Consider the following 10,990-nt stretch of genomic DNA (forward strand, 5'->3'; position numbering starts at 1 on the left):
GGCGACCAGATGGGCCGGGCGGGCCGGCCTCGGGCCCGCAGGGCCGCGGTGGCGCGGGGAGAGAGAGGATGGTGAGGTGGCGGCGGCGGCGGGGCTGATGTGGCGCGACATGATTCGTCGGAGTGAGGTGGAGGGCGGACATGTCCGGGCGCGGTGGCGATTTCGTCCGGGCGCGAGGTAGAGGAAGGCTAGGGTTTCGTCCGCGAATTTGGCAGGATGCACATATTTATAGGTAGAGGGAGCTAGGAGAGTCCAAATGAGGTGCGGTTTTCGGCCACGCGATCGTGATCGAACGACCAAGAGGATGGAGGAGGTTTAGGTGGGTTTTGGGCAACTTTGGAGGGGTGTTGGGCTGCAACACACACGAGGCCTTTTCGGTTCCTCGGTTAACCGTTGGGGTATCAAACGAAGTCCAAATGGCACAAAACTTGATAGGCGGTCTACCGGTAGTAAACCAAGGACGCATGACAAAACTCGGTCCAATCCGAAAACTTTTAACACCCGCACACGAAAAGAGGTAGAAAGGGACACCGGATGACATAGGAACACCGGATTGCAAAATGGACAACGGGAAAAATGCTCGGATGCATGAGACGAACATGTATGCAAATGAAATGCACATGATGACATGATATGGAATGCATGACACACAAGCAATGATAAGGCAACACAGCGAATAACTGGAGGACACCTGGCACATCGGTCTCGGGGCGCTACACCAAGTCTATAGGATATAATAGGATTGAATATGTTATAGACTTTCCAACTGCTATGAAGGAACTAAACATCATCATTAGTAGCCCCTAAGGGCCGGCTTAAATCATCAAGTTAAGCCGGTACTTTAAGTATAAGAAATGAACTTCGCATTCGTAGCCCCCAAGGGTCGATTTAACAAGTATAGTTAAGCCGGGCCTTATAAACATTGATAAATCCACACTTCAACATATCACCTTGGTAAACCGGATCGTATCATTATACCCCGGTCATCGTATAAATTTGTCTTTGAACAGAGCAATAGACATTAGCCCCCAAGTGCCAAGGAAAATACTTGTATTGTGCTTGGGACTTCAAAAAATTCATAAGAGCAATGAACATTATCCCCCAAGTGCCAAGGAAAAAACATGTATTGTGCTTGGGACTTTCAAAAAAATAATCATGCTCATAGTATCTTCCATGTTTGTCTATATCGCAGGCTGAACTGAATGAGAAGGATTCACAGCTCAATGATCTGAAGGCCAATATTAAAACTCAGCAATCTGAGACATCCAAGGCCAAATCAGAACTGAAGGCTGCTTTAGAAAACATTGAGCAGCTGAAGCAAAACTTCAACACTAACAAAGACGGCTGGGAGACCGAAAAGGCAGCTCTATTGAAGAGAGCAGAGGATGCTGAAGCTGCACTTAAACCGGTGACTGATGAGTTTTCTGGTTTAAAGCAACAGATCAATAATATGTCATCAGCCATCTTTGGTAAGTAGGAAATATGATCCCCTTGCATCTCGGAGCGCCAAGTTGGGCTCAGATATGTGCATCTGGCTTAAAGCTATCTACACTCTTGTAGAACAATTATATACTAGCGCCCAACGTACAATTGCTGCTGCTATGCACAAGAAATCTCCACCCACTCTCATCAAAGATACACTGGAGAGGCTATCAATGCTACCCCAAAGGATTGATGAATTAAAGCGAGCCTCTGCCAGAGCTGGCGCACTAACTGCCTTAAGCCGGGCAAAAGTATGGCAAGCAGACCTGGATCTAGAAGATTTGACCAATGGTTGCCCCAATGTCAAAGAGGATGGACCTGCCTTCAGTGCTGATGACTTTGCAGAAATAGCCGGAGCAATGTGCCCATTAGCAAGTAAGTTAGCCGAAGAAACCAATCTGTCCACCTACCAGGTGGCTTATGGCATTGATAACAAGAAAATGAAGGCGCCAGTTCATCAGGAGACAGATCTCACCCCGTCGATTCATAAGCACACCTTCGCTCCTGACATTGATCCATCCAACCTTATTGATGATGAAGCTGTGTTTAGAGCGTTGTCCGGTATCAACTGCGCGACGCCTGACTTCCAGCTGATGGATAATCAAGGAGCTGAAGAAGAAGAAGAGGCGTAGGATGATCCGGAGGCTTCAACCCGTCAGGAGCCATGAGCTGTTTTATATCATTTTATTGTTGACGCCTCAAAAAAACTTATTCTCTTTGGGCCATGGAATGCCTTGTAATAGGCTAGTTAAACTTTGATCTGTCGTGCCATCGTGCATGTTTTGTTTTGCATAAACACTGCTGATCCGCCCGTTAAAGATCTGCCACTTTATGCTTCATGATATCATCAATTATGCAGATCATCTTTTTTCCTGCATACAAACAGATCACAAGTACCCTGGCGGCTTACCCCAGGGCAGGTCATAATACTTGATATAAAAAACCACTGGTGACTACAACTGTCCATAACCAGGGCCGGTTTAATCACAACCTTATATACTCATAACAAAATATCATACCTGTGACATTTGCTCATATTGTCGGTTTATCAAAGCTGCGCAGTAAGGGTTGTAACCCAAAGATGTGGAGTGCAACGCGCTGTTCAATTGATTTGTACTGCCGGTTTACAACACCGCATGCAGCAAGGAGTAATATCTCAAAACTTAGAGCACAATGCTCTAAACACATGAAATCATCATACACTGGCGACTTAAAGTCCAAAGCCAGGCCGGGTTAACAAGCACCAGATAGATTCATATATGAACCATAAGGCAACATAGCCCTCATCGGTTTTCAATCATGTATTAACATGTCATAAGAGAAAAACCTCAGAAAATAATCTTCAAAAAATCAGAAAACAAGGCTTTCATAGGCAGCCAAGCCTAAAACCCAAGTGCTTTTCATGGGCTTGCACAACCACGAGCTAATCCTTCAAACCTTGTAAGCTGGACCTCACATGATCAACCTCCATTGTAGCCTTGACAAGTTTAGGGTCTTTAATAAGATTGACTATCAAGAGTTCGGCGGGTCATTCCAGGATTACCTGGGCGGAGTGGCAGACGTACAAGGCAGGATCAACTGAAACTCTTTGGTGTTATACACCTGGCATTTCAAACCAAGAAGGGGTTATCAAAGCTATGTTCCGTGAACAGGGAGCCCCAAGTGATACATTTTTGAGATGTGCTCGCCGGGTACCTATGTTTGAGTTGGGCTGTGCAGCAAACTCTCTTTGGTCCCTTTAAACCGGGCGTCAAACCTCCAAGTGATCATATGAAGTGACAATAAAGATTCATGTTTCTGAGAAATGAAACGATAGAGGACCTGAATTATCAGGGATGTCGGCTTTATTATATTTATCATGATATATACAATGATATAAATATGTACATCACAAGTGCCAATGGCTCAAGTATAGTAAGGCTGAAGATGAGCAATATTCCACGGCCTGTGGGTCTCCTCCTCCAACGTACGTGAGTCCTTGTGGTCTCAAACATCGATAAGGTAGTATGACCTGTTTGTTTAGATTCTTGCTGACCACAAAGGGCCCTTCCCAAGGTGGGGATAGCTTGTGCCTATCAGTTTCATCCTGGATAAGTCGGAGCACCAAATCACCTTCTTGAAAGGTCCTGGTTTTAACCCGGCGGCTGTGTAACGATGCAGATCTTGCTGGTAAATCGCCGAACGAGCCGCCGCAAGGTCACGTCCTCATCCAACAGGTCAAGTGCATCCTCATGTGCTTTTTCATTATCAGTTTCAACATAAGCCGCCACTCAGGGCGAGTCGTGACGGATGTCACTAGGGAGAACCGCCTCTGCTCTGTAAACCATGAAGAAAGGCGTGTAACACGTCGATCTGTTGGGGGTAGTATTGATACTCCATAATACTGAGGGTAACTCATCCACCCAACAACCCGACGTCCTCTGCAAAGGGACCATAAGCCGGGGCTTGATGCCTCTCAAAATTGTTGGGGAACGTAGTAATTTCAAAAAAATTCCTACGCACACACAGGATCATGGTGATGCATAGCAACGAGAGGGGAGAGTGTTGTCTACGTACCCTCGTAGACTGTAAGTAGAAGCGTTTTATCAACGCGGTTGATGTAGTCGTACGTCTTCATGATCCGACCGATCCAAGTACAGAAAGCACGGCACCTCCGAGTTTTGCACACGTTCGGCTCGGTGACGTCCTCGCCTTCTCGATCCAGCAAGAGGGGTGAAGTAGTAGATGAGCTCTGGCGGCACGACAGAGTGGTGACGGTGTTGGTGAAGAACAATCTCCGCAGGGCTTTGCCTAAGCACTACGAAAACTATGACGGAGGATAAACTAGAGGGGACGGGGTAGCCGGCACACGGCTTGGTGTTTTTTTTGATGTGTCTTGGGTGCTAGCCTTGCCCCTCTATTTATATGTTGAGCCTTGGGGTCGAAACTTGGAGTAAAAGCCTCCACAAAGTCGGTTTCACCCGAAAGGCAAGAGTCCTTCTCGGACTCCAGGGCCAGACACCAGGGTTCCCGGCGTCTGGACCCAGACACCAGGGACCCTGGCGTCTGGCCCCTGGACTCCGCAAAACTTCCTTTTGCGCTTTCCAAAAACCTTGTGGGCTTTCCCCTTTGGCCCAAATAAAGTGTTCTCGTACCCAAACATTTCGAGAAACAACCGGAACCCCTTCCGGTGAATTCCGGAACCCTTCTGGAGACCAAACACTATTATCACATATATCAAACTTTATCTCCGGACCATTCCGGAGTTCCTCTTCATGTCCGTGGTCTTATCCGGAACTCCGAACAACATTCGGTTACCAACATACATAACTCATAGTACTATATCGTCAACAAACGTTAAGCGTGCGGACCCTACGGGTTCGAGAACTATGTAGACATGACCGAGACACCTCTCTGGTCAATAACCAATAGCGGGACCTGGATGCCCATATTGGCTCCTACATATTCTACGAAGATCTTTATCGGTCAGACCGCATAACAACATACTTTCTTCCCTTTGTCATCGGTATGTTACTTGCCCGAGATTCGATCGTCTGTATCTCAATACCTAGTTTAATCTCGTTACCGGCAAGTATCTTTACTCGTTCCGTAATACATCATCTCGCAACTAACTCATTAGTTGCAATGCTCGCAAGGCTTATAGTGATGTGTATATTACCGAGTGGGCCCAGAGATACCTCTCCGACAATCGGAGTGACAAATCCTAATCTTGAAATACGCCAACCCAACAAGTACCTACGGAGACACCTGTAGAGCACCTTTATAATCACCCAGTTACGTTGTGACATTTGGTAGCACACAAAGTGTTCCTCCGGTAAATGGGAGTTGCATAATCTCATAGTCATAGGAACATGTATAAGTCATGAAGAAAGCAATAGCAACAAACTAAATGATCAAGTGCTAAGCTAACGGAATGGGTCAAGTCAATCACATCATTCTCCTAATGATGTGATCCTGTTAATCAAATGACAACTCATGTCTATGGTTAGGAAACTTAACCATCTTTGATCAACGAGCTAGTCAAGTAGAGGCATACTAGTGACACTCTGTTTGTCTATGTATTCACACATGTATTATGTTTCATGTTAATACAATTCTAGCATGAATAATAAACATTTATCATGAAATAAGGAAATAAATAATAACTTTATTATTGCCTCTAGGGCATATTTCCTTCAGTCTCCCACTTGCACTAGAGTCAATAATCTAGATCACATCGCCATATGATTTAACATCATTAGTTCACATCACCATGTGATTAACACCCATAGTTCACATCGTCATGTGACCAACACCCAAATGGTTTACTAGAGTCAATAATCTAGTTTACATCGCTATGTGATTGACACCCAAAGAGTACTAAGGTGTGATCATGTTTTTCTTGTGAGAGAAGTTTAGTCAAGGGTCTGGAACATTCAGATCCGTATGTATTTTGCAAATTCCTATGTCAACAATGCTCTGCACGGAGCTACTCTAGCTAATTGCTCCCACTTTCAATATGTATCCAGATTGAGACTTAGAGTCATCTGGATCAGTGTCAAAATTTGCATTGACGTAACCTTTTACGATGAACCTTTTTGTCACTTACATAATCGAGAAACATATCCTTATTTCAATAAGGATAATTTTGACCGCTGTCCAGTGATCTACTCCTAGATCACTATTGTACTCCCTTGCCAAAAACAGTGTAGGGTATACAATAGATCTGGTACATAGCATGGCATATTTTATAGAACCTATGGCTAAGGCATAGGTAATGACTTCCATTCTCTTTCTATCTTCTGCCGTGGTTGGGCTTTGAGTCTTACTCAGTTTCACACCTTGTAACATAGGCAAGAACTCTTTCTTTGACTGTTCCATTTTGAACTACTTCAAAATCTTGTCAAGGTATGTACTCATTGAAAAACTTATCAAGCGTCTTGATCTATCTCTATAGATCTTGATGCTCAATATGTAAGCAGCTTCACCGAGGTCTTTCTTTGAAAAAACTCCTTTCAAACATTCCTTTATGCTTTGTAGAATAATTCTACATTATCTCCGATCAATAATTATGTCATTCACATATACTTATCAGAAATGTTGTAGTGCTCCCACTCACTTTCTTGTAAATACAGGCTTCACCGCAAGTCTGTATAAAACTATATGCTTTGATCAACTTATCAAAGCATATATTCCAACTCTGAGATGCTTGCACCAGTCCATAGATGGATCGTTGGAGCTTGCATATTTTGTTAGCACATTTAGGATTGACAAAACCTTCTGGTTGCATCATATACAACTCTTCTTTAATAAATCCATTAAGGAATGCAGTTTTGTTTATCCATTTGCCAGATTTCATAAAATGCGGCAATTTCTAACATGATTCGGACAGACTTAAGCATACATACGAGTGAGAAACTCTCATCGTGGTCAACACCTTGAACTTGTCGAAAACCTTTTGCGACAATTCTAGCTTTGTAGATAGTAACACTACTATCAGCGTCCGTCTTCCTCTTGAAAATCCATTTAATCTCAATGGCTTGCCGATCATTGGGCAAGTCAATCAAATTCCATACTTTGTTCTCATACATGGATCTCATCTCAGATTTCATGGCCTCAAGCCATTTCGTGGAATCTGGGCTCATCATCGCTTCCTCATAGTTCGTAGGTTCGTCATGATCAAGTAACATGACCTCTAGAACAGGATTACCGTACCACTCTCGTGCGGATCTCACTCTGGTTTACCTACGAGGTTCGGTAGTAACTTGATCTGAAGTTACATGATCATCATCATTAGCTTCCTCACTAATTGGTGTAGTAGTCACAGGAACAGATTTCTGTGATGAACTACTTTCCAATAAAGGAGCAGGTACCATTACCTCATCAAGTTCTACTTTCCTCCCACTCACTTCTTTCGATAGAAACTCCTTCTCTAGAAAGGATCCAATCTCAGCAATGAATATCTTGCCTTCGGATATGTGATAGAAGGTGTACCCAACATTTTATTTTGGGTATCCTAAGAAGACACACTTCTCTGATTTGGGTCTGAGCTTATCAGGTTGAAACTTTTTCACATAAGCATTGCAACCTCAAACTTTAAGAAATGATAGCTTAGGTTTCTTGCCGAACCATAGTTCATATGGTGTCGTCTCAACGGATTTAGATGGTGCCCTATTTAACGTGAATGTAGCTGTCTCTAATGCATAACCCCAAAACGATAGGGGTAAATCGGTAAGAGACATCATAGATCGCACCATATCTAATAAAGTACGGTTACGATGTTCGGACACACCATTACACTGTGGTGTTCCAGGTGGTGTGAGTAGTGAAACTATTTCACATTGTTTTAACTGAAGGCCCAACTCGTAACTCAAATATTTTACTTCTGCGATCATACCATATAAACTTTTATTTTTGTTACGATGATTCTCCACTTCACTCTGAAATTCTTTGAACTTTTCAAATGTTTCAGATTTGTGTTTCATCAAGTAGATATACTCATATCTACTCAAATCATATGTGAAGATCAGAAAATAATGATACCTGTCGCGAGCCTCAATATTCATCGGACCGCATACATCAGTATGTGTGATTTCCAACAAATCTGTTGCTCGTTCCATTGTTCCGGAGAACAGAGTCTTAGTCATCTTGCCCATGAGGCATGGTTCGCAAGCATCAACTGATTCATAATCAAGTGATTCCAAAAGCCCATCAGCACGGATTTTCTTCATGCGCTTTACACCAATATGACCTAAACAGCAGTGCCACAAATAAGTTGCACTATCATTATTAACTTTCCATCTTTTGGCTTCAGTATTATGAAAATGTGTATCACCACGATCGAGATCCAACAAACCATTTTCATTGGGTGTATGACCATAGAAGGTTTTATTCATGTAACAGAACAACAATTATTCTCTAACTTACATGAATAACTGTATTGCAATAAACATGATCCAATCATATTCATGCCCAACGCAAACACTAAATAACATTTATTTTAAGTTTAACACTAATCCTGAAAGAATAGGCAGTGTGCGATGATGATCATATCAATGTTGGAACCATTTCAAATACACATTGTCCCTTCACCCTTAATTAGTCTCTGTTCATTCTAAAACTCCCGTTTCGAGTTACTATTCTTAGCAACTGAACTAGTATCAAATACTGAGGGGTTGCTATAAACACTAGTAAAGTACACATCAATAACATGTATATCAAATATACCTATGTTCACTTTGCCATCCTTCTTATCCGCCAATTACTTGGGGTAGTTCCGCTTCCAGTGACCGGTCCCTTTGTAGTAGAAGCACTCAATTTCAGTCTTAGGTCCAGACTTGGGTTTTTTTCACTTGAGCAGCAACTTGCTTGCCGTTCTTCTTGAAGTTCCCCTTTCTTCCCTTTGTCCCTTTAAATGAAACTAGTGGTTTTGTTTACCATCAACACTTGATGCTTTTCTTGATTTCTACCTTCATCGATTTCAGCATCACTGAGGGAGTCCTGGATTAGGGGTCTCCGGACAGCCGGACTATATCCTTTGGCCCGACTGTTGGGCTATGAAGATGCAAGATTGAAGACTTCGTCTCGTGTCCGGATGGGACTCTCCTTGGCGTGGAAGGCAAGCTAGGCAATACGGATATGTATATCTCCTCCTTTGTAACCGACCTTGTGTAACCCTGGTGTCTATATAAACCGGAGGGTTTTAGTCCGTAGGACAACAGACAATCATATCAGAGGCTAGATTTTAGGGTTTAGCCTCTTCGATCTCGTGGTAGATCAACTCTTGTACTACTCATATTATCAAGAATAATCAAGCAGGACGTACGGTTTTACCTCCATCAAGAGTGCCCGAACCTGGGTAAAACATCATGTCCCCTGCCTCCTGTTACCATCCGCCTTAGACGCACAGTTCGGGACCCCCTACCCGAGATCCGCCGGTTTTGACACCGACATTGGTGCTTTCATTGAGAGTTCCTCTGTGTCGTCATCATTAGGCTTGATGGCTCCCTCAATCATCGATAGCGATGCAGTCCAGGGTTAGACTTTTCTCCCCGGACAGATCTTTGTATTCGGTGGCTTCGCACTGCGGGCCAACTCGCTTGGCCATCTGGAGCAGATCGAGAGTTACGCCCCTTGCCACCAGGTCAGGTTTGGAAGCTTAAACTACATGGCCGATATCCGCGGAGACTTGATCTTCGACGGATTCGAGCCCCTGCCTAGTGCGCTACACGGTTACGATGAGCATGATTTAGCTCTGCCATCGGGCAGTGTTCAGGAGATCGCGCCGGCAACCGCTCTGACCCTCAATTCGGAGCCAGCTGCGCCATCCATGGACGGGTGGATAGACCCCGCTACGGAGGTCGTATCCTCAGCGGCGATCGAGCCGAGTATCGACCTTACCCTTCACGAGAGCCGTGATGCCAAGCTACCGGATCCTTCCCCGGCCACGGACTCCGAACTGCCTGAGCCCGTGCCTATTGAATCCGACTGGGCGCCTATCATGGAGTTTACCTCCGCGGATATATTTCAGCACTCGCCCTTTGGTGACATACTAAACTCGTTAAGGTCTCTGTCCTTTTCAAGAGAGTCCTAGCTGAACTATGTCCGGCAGGATTGGGATGCGGATGACGAAGAAATTCGCCGCCCACCCACCACCCACTTAGTAGCCACTGTCGATGATTTGACCGACATGCTCGACTTCAACTCCGAAGACATCGACAGCATGGACGACGATGCAGGAGGTGGACAAGAACCACTGCCCATAGGGCACTGGACAACCACCTCGTCATATGACATATATATGGTGGACACACCCAAAGAAGGCAATGGCAACGAGACAGCGGAGGATGACCCCTCCAAGAAGCAACCCAAGCGCCAACGTCAGCGGCGCCGCTCTAAGTCTCGCCAAAGCAAAAGCGGTGACACCGGCACAGGAGATAATAGCACTCCGGACAGTGCCGAAGACGACAACAATCCCCTCCAGCAAGATTTAGGGCAGGAGGATGGAGAAGCCAGCGCTCCCGAGAGAGCGGCAGATGCAGAGGCGGAGGATGATAATTACATGCCTCCCTCTGAAGACGAGGCAAGCCTTGACGATGATGAATTCGTCGTGCCTGAGGATCCCGTCGAACAAGAGTGCTTCAAGCGCCGGCTTATGGCCACAACAAATAGCCTTAAGAAAAAGCAACATCAGCTTCAAGCTGATCATGATTTGCTAGCTGACAGATGGACTGAAGTCCTTGCGGCCGAGGAATATAAACTCGACCATCCCTCCAAGAGTTACCCAAAGCGCAGGTCGCTACCCCTACTGGAGGAGGAAGCACCAAAACCTACATCTCCAGTGTATGACGCGGCTGATCGGCTACCTCGTGGCCACGACAGAGAGACATTTTAGCCAAAAGCTCAGCCCGCACCCCGACGTCACTCGAATAAAAATGTCAAGGCATGGGGAAATACGTCAGAACTGCGAGACGTATTGGAGGACAAAGCAAAACACGCGAGATGAATCTACGGATCACGAGGGCGCGCC

Source organism: Triticum dicoccoides, chromosome 3A (genome assembly GCF_002162155.2).
Source record: "Triticum dicoccoides isolate Atlit2015 ecotype Zavitan chromosome 3A, WEW_v2.0, whole genome shotgun sequence".
NCBI lineage: Eukaryota > Viridiplantae > Streptophyta > Magnoliopsida > Poales > Poaceae > Triticum > Triticum dicoccoides.